This window comes from Hippoglossus stenolepis, chromosome 12, assembly GCF_022539355.2.
Source record: "Hippoglossus stenolepis isolate QCI-W04-F060 chromosome 12, HSTE1.2, whole genome shotgun sequence".
NCBI lineage: Eukaryota > Metazoa > Chordata > Actinopteri > Pleuronectiformes > Pleuronectidae > Hippoglossus > Hippoglossus stenolepis.
Genome location: NC_061494.1, coordinates 16,361,838 through 16,375,402, shown reverse-complemented (window position 1 = coordinate 16,375,402; position 13,565 = coordinate 16,361,838).

Sequence of the window (13,565 nt, the reverse complement as noted above, 5' to 3'; positions counted from 1 at the left end):
GAAATTGGCCACCGCAAGCCATCAGTCAGTGTATGTAGAAACTTGTCAAGTATGTTGACGTAGCAGCCAAAACACAAATGACAAAAATAACTCATCTGACATGGGCCGTTACATAAGCTCCATGGACGATCTTGAAACGCCTGGGTGAAATTAATACGCCGCGATGAGCTTAACCTTTCAAGGAGTAATTAAGGTCGGATGGAATTAATCTTCTGTTAAAGATGTAGGTCTGATGCCTGATTCTTGAATCCCAGAAAATACTAAGTGAAAAGAAAGGGGGATTGTACTCCCTTGAGAGGAGGACAGCAGACTATTAGTTTTTTCAACGAGACATCATCACTGACGTCAAAATGTAACGTAACAGGCTGCAACAGGCTATGAAGCTGAAAGAGGAGTCGGAAGAGGGGCAGATTTTTCGGCAGGCAGTTTACACAGGGAGGCATTTGTAGTAGCGACTGTGAGTTGTCAGAGGCGCGGGCATCAAACCTGAGCATGCCTTCAAAACATGTACAACAGTCACACACACCTTTGAAAGGAGGATGCGTGTGCGGCATCACCTTAATCTTGCCGTGGAAGGATGATCATCTGACGGCAGTGGCAGAGATAGTCATGGACAAATGAGCTGCCTCTTGTCAGGAGGAGACGCCAGGAGATGAGAGCCCTGGTTCTTTCCCTTTTTTTTATTTGAGCCCCTTTCATTTTGGCAACAACGTGAGCATGCACCACCAGCGCTTGACTCCTCTGCTGCTGCTGTAACTTATCACAGAGCCCAACAGTTTGTAAATAAATCAAAGCGTCTCCCTTGGGGCTACAGGGCTGTGCTCTTTGTATTCAAGAATCCTTGCAGTGTGCCACTCTTGTGTTGTGCTCTTGTTATTCAAGCACTTGCAAAGACATTTGCTTTGGTTATTTACACCGCCAACAGTTCCCTGCGACGGAAACGACGAAGATAGGATGCAAATGTTAATCAGGCTCCAGTCTTTGACTGGCCGGATCCCCCTTGGCTCCAGCTCCTGACCAGGGTTCAGCCCTCGCCCCGCTCGCCACAGTGGGACAGAAGGACGGCTGTGATCTGGAAGGCAAAGCCACAACTGGGGTTTCACTTTGGGCTGGAAGAAGGATGCGGTGCTGTCAGACCGACTTCCCAAGTACTTGAAGAGCCTGTCTCGGGCACAAAGCAATAAACTGTTGTTGTGGTTGTGACGAAGCAAACTGGAATGTGCTGCTTCCTTAATTATAGATATGTTCAGTTATTTATTGATATTATCATGCCTTCTTTTTCTATGTTTTTTGCTTTGTATATTATGTTTATCCTCATGAAATTAGGGGGGGGGGTATATATATTGTATTCTATACCTATGTGTTCCTAGTAATTTGCTTCAAAACAGCACTATAGCATTAATATAAGTGGTACAGGACTCTCTTGGCAGATATAGTGTGATTCTGTCTGCAGCACCATTATAAAGATTAAAATATCCCCTTTCTTTAAACAATTATGTCTCAGTCATCCCAAACAATACCAATGGAGTCAGACAGGTTCACTCAGGAGGACACGAGGCTCTTCTCCTATAACTCTATAGCACTGTGGCTCGCAGCCCCATCGTTGAACTCTGTAAATAGCTCTTCATTTCATCACCCACTTCACATCAGGCGCTGCCCTCGAATTCCCCTCGTTTAATCGGAGGCTCTACCGCTGCGATACGCACACATATTGTCCCACAGACACAGTTTCGTACACATATTACCCTGCGCACTGTGATGCAGATTTCCAAAAGCCAGCTGTGTTGAGGAGCCACGCCATCTCCTGAGGTGACTCCAAACCTTAATTACCCCAGGAACAGAGGTCTAGATGGATGTCTGAGACAGCGGCTCACTGAGGGCTGCGCTGCCTAAGAATCCCGGCAAATAATGAGGAGGCAGGGGTAAAAAAAGGAAAGCAAACTTCATTAAAATGAAAAGCATTAAAAATACCCCCCTCTCTCTTTCTTCCTCCTCCTCCTCCTCCTTCTCCCGCAGTATACTGCAAACCTGGCCAAAGCCCAGACTCGTTGAGGCGTCAGACTCAGTGGTATCAAACTGAGAGGGACATTAAGACCAGGATTTGGAATCAAGCCTCTGTCGGCCTTTAATTCCTAGTTTGGGATTAAAAACGATAATTGCCTGATGGTGGAAAACACCAGATCTGGAGCGCGACCAAAATGTAATCAATTGTTCTTTGGCTCGTGGCCTGCACCTGTTCAGCTAACATCATGTAAATCCATCAGTTCATTTCAAGATATCTGGTTGAACACAACAACTAAGAGGCAAAGACATGCCTCTGTTAGTGTAGGTAATAAGAGATCTGATTTGAGCTAAATATTTAATATGTTCTGAGAAACTTTCTATGTTTTCTAGGTCAGTGGATGGTTCCTAACATTGGCTTTTAAAAACCTAATTATTTTCTAGTGTAATAATAAGGGAACTTGTCATTAAAAGTTACTCTCTCTGTGACTTTTAATGACAGAGATGATGTGGCTAATCACTCCACTGCGAGCTCTAATACTTTGATATTCCATATAAGATGTAGATCTAAGAGCAGTACAAGTACTTTACAGAGAGGAAATTTAACATCAGGGCACTTAAAGCATGTTCTTGCACTGACTTTTTTTTATTATTTTCTTTCTACCTTTTTATCGTCCCCAGAGCACTTGAATATTTGTTTGATCTTCCCGTGCTTTTTAAAGAAGAAGAAGGAAATAGGCCTATTTGTGATCTGAAATACCACACTGCGTTACTCACATAACACATCGGGTCATTCAGATACATAACCGACATCAAAAGCTGTTTGCAATAAGGTTCCACGTGATAGAAAAAAATGTATTCAAGAATATAGTTCTTCTCTCAACACAACATTTAAATAAAAATGTCTCCTTCTCACATGCAGAGGCACTTTAGAAACGTTTTCCGGTTATTTTCTCCCTGAGATCCTTGAGCAGATTGTTCAGACACATGTGAGTCACCAGCACATGTCCAACTCGCACCCAAACCTGATCCCTGTGTGGCCCTTTATGTGATTATTGAGGCTTTTCATCTTGCACAAAGACATAATGTTACTGTGGCAGAATAATTCAGCTCCGGTTTGCAGGGTACAGACACAAATGGCTTATTCAACCTTCATTTAGAGCTGGTCTTTTTTTTTGCTCCTCATCAGCCCTGTACATCGTCAATGAAACATGATTACGGCAACGTTTTTTATTTGCTTGGTTTCATGCAAGGACATCTAACCCACTTTAGTGAGAATAAGAGTTTACAGACATGCTAACAGGTCTGAGGCAATATAGGCTATAGACTGTATTTAAAGACGAATGATGCATCCCCATTTCCTCTGCGTCGAAGCAATCTGGAGAATCAGGGATTGATGGAGCCACAGTATCAAGGTCCAGTCGTGTGTCAGTCTCAGCTGTTAATCATATCTCACACAGTTTTTATAGCATCAAATGAGTAATTAAAGCTAAATGTACCTATGCACGCTTGAACGTACATCAGTGTGATAAGAAACTACTTCAAATGGCAGAAGGCACAGGTTTTCTATCAGCTCCGGCTCCGATTGACAGTTATGGAAACGAGACAACTGGGCGAACTTGCTAATTCGCCCAGTTGTCTCGTTTCCATACACAGCGAGGTGAGAGAGCTTCTACGAGCTTTCGTTGCGTTCGTGACATCGAACATGACACACCCGTTGTAAAACCATAAAGCCAAACTCCTCTACTGGCAGTGGGAAAGGAGTTTTTAAGTGGCGTTACCGATGTTTAAAAGACTTGTGTATACCTTGCTAATTAGGTGTAGAAGGGGTAAATGTATTAGGGACAGTGATGCTTTGAGCTAAATGCTAACAACAACATGCTAATATGCTCACTCAATGGCAATGATCAGGTATATCAGATGAGGTATAATGTTTGCCAAAGTACTGCTGAAAGAAGTGAAGTTTTTTGGGCACAAAACTAAGACATTTTGAAAACGTTAAGCCATCGCCAATACTTTTATCCTGAAGTGGCCTTGTGTGTGTGTGGATTAGATTTCACAGCAATCTATCAAACAGTTGTTGAGACAATTTGGCTAAAAACCAAAAATGGTGGTGGTGCTTGTCGAAAAAGAAGAATCACTGGATCAAGTCTTTGTCCCTGAATGTCTGAATGAACGTTGTGCCTGTCTGTAGATGTAGAGATCTTTTACAGAGAAAGGCAAATTATCTGACCTGCCAGCGATTTAAGAAGCAATTTCAGGGCTTCACGACTGTCCGTCCAACAGATGTTGAGATAAATTACTATGGACCAAAGTGATGGACCAGCATTACCAAAAAAATATGATTTTTCTTTGACGACCCAAACTATTGTCTGCTAAACTAAAAATAAAGGTGAGCCCTTTTGAGAAAGGCTATTACAGTGGGTTTGGTTTGAGCTCGAGTCTGAGCTCCACTGGTGTAGAGGAGGTGCTGCACAGTCTCTAAAATCAAATTCACTCCGACTTCTGAACTACTGTTGCCGATGCAGCTTTAAAGATGAAAGCAGAGTGGGAGTCACGTACTTTCCAAGATAGAGAATAGGACTGTCAATGCAGAATGCAGCAAACACACTCTCCCGATTTCGAACTTCACTTAACTTTGGCCACCTTTGACAGTTTAGATTCCCAGATACAATTAATCTCTGGTAGCACAGTGTTGCACACACACACACACACACATGAGGGGAAATGAGAGAATAGGCTTAATGATTTTTCTTCTTTTGTTGACAGGATTGTTAAATCAAGTGAAGCCATTCGATATCAATATTCTAGAGGTTTTCATTATACACAAAGCAATTGTTGATGCAGCTGAATTGTCCTGGATGTAAAAAAAAAAAAGACTTTATCATACAGGATAAAGAAATGGAAATTTCGACAATGGCAAAACCTATTCTGAGATATCTTTTTTAACAAACACAAAGGGCGAATAAAAACACATTTGTTGGAAGCATTATCAGACAATGTTCAGTCATCCCTTGGAAAACCCTGCATGGCCTCTGGGACGTTAGCAGTGTATTTTTATACCTCAGCATTTTACATATTGTATTTCAAGACAACAGCAGTAAATAATGTATTTTTTTTAATTCCGTAATGTCTCAGCATTTCAACATATAATGAAATCCTGACACAGCTGTGTGCAGGTCGTGAGCGTGCTCATGGATGCGTTTGTTATCTGTATTTTAACCATTCAGACGATCTCTCCAAATATGGATGGTTGTTCCTTCTACAAGGACGTGGACAATCACTCAGTTCTTAAAATGCACAAGTACACTCTGTGTCCTCATGGGCCACAGGTCCCTGTAGAAAGTTGATCAGACAGCAGCTTAATGAAAAAGCTGCGGTGAGAGTCCTCACACGACGCCGCAGAAAATCTCTCCCGTTCTGAGATCATTGCTCTGGCTCTGTGTGTGTCAAAGAATTGATTTTATTACCCCACTACTGGTTTTGTAAAGCACTCAGTTGTTAATACCAAAGTGTAGTTCTGCTATGTTGTTAAGTTTGCTCTCTGTCTCCTGAGTCAAAGCTGAACATGGAAAAAGCAGCGCTCCATTTATTAACCACATACCCACACAAATTCGCAGTTCTTTAAAAACAAGTTTTAAAACTTTACTGTTTTATTAAAATAAATATGAGATTTTGCTAACCTTGCTGCATGGCACTATGGGTAATATTGTTGATCTCTATTGGATGGATTACTATATATTTCTTACTACCATTAGTGGTTTCCAGAAGATGATCCTATAACTGTATCTCCAGCACCACCTGTTTGTGGTTTGAAATATCTCAACATTTTATAATTGGATTGATGTGAAATTTGCCAACGATATTGAAACTCTTAAAGAATCAGTTTTAATGACTCTCAGAACAAATATTTAATCTAATGTGGGAAATATCTCATTACTGATTGAACACATAGATATCCCTTGAGCCCAGACAGCATCTTCCTCTGTACTGTGGTGATCCTCTGACATTTTTGCTCGAAAGTTACATTTCAGTTGTTTGGATCCCTGTAAAACTTTTTTGTAAAACCTAACTTTTCATCAAGTGCCATTATCGGGTCAAAATTTCATTTTGTCCAATCTTTATGAGCAAATACCTGCAAATTTAATACCATTTTCATGAGCGTCACCCGTACTTTGTAGTTTGTACCAATTGGAAAATGTCAGCTAGCTATATGCTGAACTAACACAGAGAAAATTATAAACTTTACACATCCTAAACATCACCATTAACATCTACCGTCATCATTATGAGCATTTCAGCATGTTGGTGCAGCATGAATTGATATTTCTCTCATTAGGTATATTTCTGTCATCTAATTCATGGCTTCAGGATGTTGATAATAAAGTTAACATCTGAAGATTCAAGACATGTGCTGATGTTTTATTTTAATACCAGATTGTTCAGCAGTGTGAATTGCTTTTGATCGGCATTTGAAAGCCTGCTCTTACACACTGGGCTTTCATCGATGTTGTGCACTACTCTGTGTGTAGTGCGTTATATTTTTTACTGACTCATGCTCTGGAGAAGTGCTGTTGAAATGAATTAAACCTTACATTTACCTCACTTTTTTATTTATATGGTGCGACTGCACTTGCCTTTGTTTTGTACTCCGTGGAATAAGGAAAGGTGTAAAAGAAAAAAGTTACTACAGAAACCGAAGGGGATCTTTAATCATTACTCACCATAATGAATGTAATAGATGGAAATGAAAGCCCTTTTGGTTTGTGAAATATAGCCCAGGGTTCAGAGCTCTACCTGGTGATCTTCGTTGTCATTGTCATTATCAAAGAGAGAACACGGCTAAATGAAAGAATTAAGGTCATGACTTCGGTATCTTGGCTCTGATTCATGGTAGCCTGCTGTCCACGGATTTGAACTGTAGCTCTTTGAAGACCAACTTCAATCATTTTAATGAGTTCATCATATTGCTGCTGCCTGAAATGTCCCTGATGTCACTGCAGGGTCTACACTAAATATATTCCATTGTTGTAACCATTGATTTCTTTCCTTCTGATACATTTGTTTTTAATGAGGTGGATCTCCTCCATGCTCCTCTGGGGATCAAAAAATACTCCATATTCCACAGTGGTGCCCAAACACAGCAGAGCCTCTGTGGGTTGAAGGTGGAGAAAATCCCATAAAATAGACCAAAAGAAGAACCGTGCACATTTTAACAATAATCCCTGGCACAAACCAAATCAGTGCTCATGCTCCTCATGGTAATAACCATCTGGAAAAAGCCACAGGATACATCAAATCAGCAGCGTAAAAGCCACAAATGATGTTTTGTGCGAAACATGATAATTGCCCGGATGATGTTATTATGAAACACTTTCTACTGAGGGAAGAACTACAGGAGTGGTGGGGGTCAGGCTGTGTGGTGGGCCAACTAAGTGGAGCGCTTTGAAAAGGATGGGTTTATGTTGCATGTGTTGTCGACAACCTCAGAAATCAAAAACCTTTTGTAGTTGTTCCAAATGGTCATAACAGAGAGAGATATGACGCAATACGTTGCACTCTGTTGTGCGAATTGGCTGTATATGAGGATAGACAGCAGTGAAGCCAAAGCATCTTGATTTCCCCCTGGTGGCTGGTCGCAATAAAGGTCATAAAACCTGCCTCCTCCTTGTTAATGGGTTTTTATGCAGTTCTTTTTCTAATGTTTGGTTTTAATTACTTATTTGATTCTATAAAAACGTTGTGAAATGTCATGATTGACATTTTATGATTGTGAACATGAAAAGTAACTTCTTAAGAGTGAAAAAAGTGAGCTTGGGTAAAGAATTTCAAACACTTCCCTTTTGCTTCCTTACAGATGGCAAACATCTTTATGAAATGGGTGTGAAGGTTGTAATTTTGGTTTTCAGAAAGTATCAGAAATTGTCAGATAGAGCTGATGTCAGAAAGGTTGTGGTGAGGTCGGCAGACTGTGTTTCAGCAATATGCATTAACATGCTACTCTGTGAGGCTGTCGTGTTCGGTCGTGTCAGTATGCTAACATGCTTGCAAAGACAAATTCCAGTTATGCTCCTATCATGGTGCTAGATGTCAAATTAAGGGACTAATTACCATAATTCCTCCTACTATGAATTTCAGAACAAAATTCATGGCAACTAATTCAAGAATAAATAGTCCAGAGATAAATCAGTCTGGAAGTGGTGGATTGTCAGACTGACGTGCAAACTGAATGATACTGTTGCCTCATTCTGGAGCCATTTCGCTAGCGCGGCTAAAAACCTCATTAAAATGACATTGCATTTCATTCAAAACATATTTGCTGTCGTCATAATTTCGCTAAGAATAGCTAAGAATATGAATGAGGAATTGTTTTGACATTTTTAGTTTGTATAATGAACCTTTTTTTCACGAAGGAGCAATGAAGGAGAAACCCTGTTTTCCATGTAATATAGATCATCATAAAGATGATGCAGTCTTCTTATTACCCCTGCAGAGCTCACACACTAATGGAAATTCTCCTTGACTTTGTAATTTGGAGTTTTAACAGCTCTGATTCTGATTCATATTAGCCTTGTTATTGTCCGTCATTACTTACAGTGTGTGACAGCTGCTGTGACTAATATCTTTATGAGCAAAATTAATGGCTTACCCATTTTTAAAAGACTTTGTCAAAAACACCAAGGGCCTGGAATCTAACAAACAAATGAATCAATTTCGACTGCATCAAGACGCAATTAAACCATCATTACGGCTCTAATTTAGAAAAATAACGAGACCAGAACATTAGGAAACTTTCTTTCACTTCTTTAAATCAGGGCAGCATAGGCGACTCACAGATCCAAGCACGTTCAAAGTGACTTTGACAACTTTGTTTGTGTGTGTTTTTGTCTTCACAAAGGATTCATTTGAAATCATTGTAGAACAAGCGAGACAGTGTTTCTTTTGTGTTGCTTAAGCACACACATGTGAACGTCATCATTTATTTATAAATTCTGAAAAGTGTGCCACGGAGAAGGCTCGGCTTGCTACGTCAGGCTTCAAAAAACTGGATGGTGCTCATAAAAGTTTCAGCTCCTTTCAGAATGGAGAGTTCAGACAAATGTTGTCTTTAATCATTTCATTTCACATTAAAAGTTGGAAAACACACACTCCACATATATACGAAAATGGGAATCTTTCTCCGTGCATTCAGAGGTCCCTTTTTTCATGAAGAGAAAGGTCGGCAAGTCTCCCGTAACCTTATCTGACCGGCTCTTACGAGAGATGATTCTTGTTTCTTTTAGGCCTAAGCAAACTTATTTCATGGTAACCCTCTCTGTTTTCAGACTTGAAATTTGCCTTTCATCTTTGGCCAGATGGTTTCACAACAGGAGCAGGAACATTTCACTCAACATTCAGGTGAGGGATGGCGTCTGTGTCGAGCAGCAGGAGGGCAGGACATGACGTATAAATGCACGAATCACAGGTTTTCTTCACAGCACATCAACCCTGGCATCAGCTCTTATTACTGAGAGCTCTCAAACCTCATTGTCTCTCCAAGTTGACATCTTCAGAGGCATCAATCGACATGTATAGGAACTCTCTTTTATACGGGAATATTAGTAGTCTTCCAGTTTTGTGTCTGTCTCTTAGAAACGTTTTTTCCCCACATTATCCTGCAGTAATCTCACCGGGTCTCATTTGTACATATTTCAGACATATTACCCGGCGGGTGGCAGGAAACGATCCAGAAAATGTCCATAGCAACTGACATCAGACATTCGCTTTATCGCATGGAAAAATTCAATGAAGTGTCTATACTTCAGTGCATGTCTGAAGCAGCCATTGAGTACATTTATGGAGTTGAATAGTATTTTCAATGCAATGTCGAATGGCTACTTCAAAGTCATGTAGCGCAACCTTCTTTTACAAAACCCTGCAGCGAGCTGGTCCTTGAAGATTCCTGTCCGTATTTCAGATGAGATTCTGGTCTTTGATTTAGGAACCGAATAGACACATCTCTGATGTTGCTTTTAGAGATGTCACACGTGCCTCTGTATAGATTCAGCGTTGACAAATGCATGGACCAAATTTGTGGAAACAATAAAGCTGAAATAAATTATCAGGAAGAGTTTCCCCCATAATTTGCAGCTTTGATGCCAACAATATTTCCAATGCCGTCACATCAAAAATGTTCTGAGCAACCGCTGAACTCTGTTGGCGTCCCATGTGAGATGCTCATACCTCATTTTTGGCGTGTTTCTTATTTCAGTCTTTTCACAACAAAGTATATCAGGAGTGAAGTGAGATGATCAGATCATGCAGTTAAATTAAGTATCTGTGTCATCACTCCAACGCCGAATACTGATGCTTCCATAAATAGAGAGTCTATTGACGTCACAGTTAACTCCTCACACATTAATTTGAACCTGCCTAAGGTATGTGAATACGCTCCTGATGGCAACGCTCTTCTTCTCTCACACCTCCGATAAAACTCGGAGTTGCAAGCCTTTGTGTGTGCGCCTTTCACAGAGGCAACTCTCAGCGGAGCAGTGATACTTGTGCTGTGACAGTTGAGCTTGGGACATCGAAGTCTCGCACTTTTATTCTTTTCTATGTCTTTTTTTCTCTCCTTGGCTACTGTGAACAGGCTGAGTCTTCCCAATTAGCGGTTTTCTGAAGAGGTGTTGTGACAGCCATGGAATACAATTTACAGTTGTTAAAGCCTATCAGAAGTTGCCGTCTGTGTCTAACAAAGATGCTATTATGCTTGATAATAATCTCGAAAACTACATGAAGCGAAGTATTGTGAAGATTGATTGGATATGTTTGGATCAAAGGCGGCCTAATCCTTACAGCACATCTGTTCAAGCTGCTTAAACGCCCTTCCTGAAATTTCTATCTGCTGCCAGATAATGGAGCCCGGTCACAAATCACACCTTGCCTCTTGTAAGCTGGTGGGAGACCTGCGCAGCTTAGCCAAAAGCAGGAAGACATTTTCTGCAATGGGGAGACCAGGAAAAGGAAATGTGGGATTGGTGCTATTGTTTCCTGGAAGCGCGGCGGCTACATTTATTATTGCCTGACAGGAAGGAGGCAATGAGAAATGTGTGGATGAATAATGGAATCGAGTGATTTCACAGATCTCACAAACCCGCCTTACGTGAAGTGTGTTCACAAAAGTATGTTAATCAGTTGAAGTTTTTTCATTTCACAACCAAAACTCCATCCAACTTATGTCTAGCGCCAAGGAACTGTGCGAAATGTGGCTGATATCGAGGTTAATTCTTTCTTTGAGCCAAGATCTGAGAGAGTTGGTCGTATAATACAGGCGCCTTTCCTCTTCCTTCAGATTTTTTTGAAAATATAATGAAGAAACGACTGGAGAGAGGGGAATCCGTCCTGTCCAGTCTGCTAAGCGAGGTCAACCGCAGGTGATCGCCTCATCTTTCAGCAGCATGCAGACATGATAACAGTTTCATCTTACCCTCTGCAGGAAAGTGAATTATTCCCAACATGTCAAACTTTTGCTTCAAACAGGATAATTAGACCGTCTGATTGAGGAGTGTGAGGCAACATGAGGAAATAGCATTGTACAGAAGTAGCAAAACCAAGTTAGCTCAGGTTTAGCTAAGTAATGATGAGGGTATTTGAGGCTCTCTGTCTGCTTTCAGGAGACAAGGTTAATAAAACACAACCGATTTTTATCATCTTCTGACAAGCCTCAGAGCTTTTCAAATTGTTCATCGTTTCACTGTCGGTAGGAGCAGAACCAATAAAGTAGAGCTGAGTATAAGCTACATTACGTTAAGTTAAGTTGTATGATCACATTATCCTTAAAGCGTGATAGATTGTGTTCCCAGGTTCTTTATTCCCCTCAAGTTCTCTCAGTAAAGAGAGGGAAAGGGGAAAGCTGCTTCCAGACATGAACAGAGCCCATGTGAGAATACAGCAGGAAAATGTGCTGAGGATGTTGCTGAAGTTTCTCACAGGCGACGGTCGCAAAACAAAAATCTCAAGATGAAAAAGAAGTGCCGTACACGTAGAAACCCAGACGTCAACTTGAAAAGACAACAAGATTAGAGAGCTTTTGGTGATCAGGGACTACACCGATGTGATGTAAACAAAAACAAATGATTTACACAGCAGAGTTTACACGTCATGTTGCGTCTCCTGCATGCTCTACCCAGACACCACCTCTCGGCAAAATGTTCCTGTTGTTGTGAACGCGTCTCACCTAAAGAAAGTCCCAACCCCATTTCCCGGAGTTCATGTCTGATAATGGCTTTAGCCGTATGCTACATAACAGGAAGCTACACCCAGAACCCCCACTTGGTATCACAGTGGCAAGAATATCATTAGTATTTTCTCAGTGTTTGAAAGAAGAAAACGATTTCCTCCATTCACACCGGGTGACCTCATCATACCTCCTGGGCTACGCTACGAGGCAGCCACTGTCACATCTTGCCTGTGGCATCGGAAGTGAAAAGACTCAAACGTATTGATTTCTAATGGCGGCTTTAATCTTAAATGGCAGCTCTCTGTGGGTGCCATTATGTGAAAGCTGCTCCAATGAACTCCATTGATTTTGTCTCTGGCTATGGCAGCTGCGGGTCCAGAAAGTATATTTCTTTTATACTGATACTGCGAGTCGATATGTGGCCTTCCACACTATTGTTCACAGTTTTCTCAGTCAACTTTTTCCACACGTCGTCTTTGTAATGACGTAGCCAGATAAAAGCCTGTCGATGGAGCAAACGCTGACATGTTCTAAATAGAGGCAAGCCTCCTCCCTTGCTGTGGAATAGATTTATTTCATTGTCTCTTTGTTCAAATGCCGTTCGTGATCGTCACCTGTATCCTTCTGACTACCTCCTGCAGATTCCCGATGCCAAAGCATTGTGAAAATGAGCACACACAGTTGCAGCAGGATTTTAGTAAAGCATGCTGCAGTGCAGACCATCCCGCTGTATCATTGAGAATTGGGAATAGCAGTGAAGGGACTGACGCATTTTAGACCTTCAAGCTGCTGAATAAAAAGCTTCATAATGGAGATTGACAGCCCTGTTGCAATCTGAGCTCGGGGATTGTTGGGGATAGTGCTGCCAAATGCTGTACCTGCGTCTCTGAGCTGCAGTGCAGGGTCAGCACTGGAGGTGGCCACCTCAGCTGGGTGTAAAATGGCCAGTAAATCACAGGCGAGACGGGACAGGACAGTGGCTGTGGGAGGTGTGGGGGTGGGAGGCTGTAGAGGATACGTACAATATTTTACATCAGTATTATTCAGCCTCGGAGCTCTGTCCTCACAATGCATGCCTGATCAGCCAGGAGATTATGTGCATTCGGGGAGCAGCGTAGTCTTTGTGCTCTTGTGAATGTTTATGTTTGCCTCTATGCCTACATTTGCATGTGTGTGTGCATGTCTTTTTTATCTGTGTGTGTGTGTGTGTGTGTTTGTGTGCAGGTCACCCTGAAGCTGCCACACCAGATGTGCAGGAGTCTGGATTTTGTGGAATGATGAGTGGCTCCCTCGCTGACTCTGCAGACTTGCAACAAAGCACACAGGTCTCTCCAACTAATGAGCT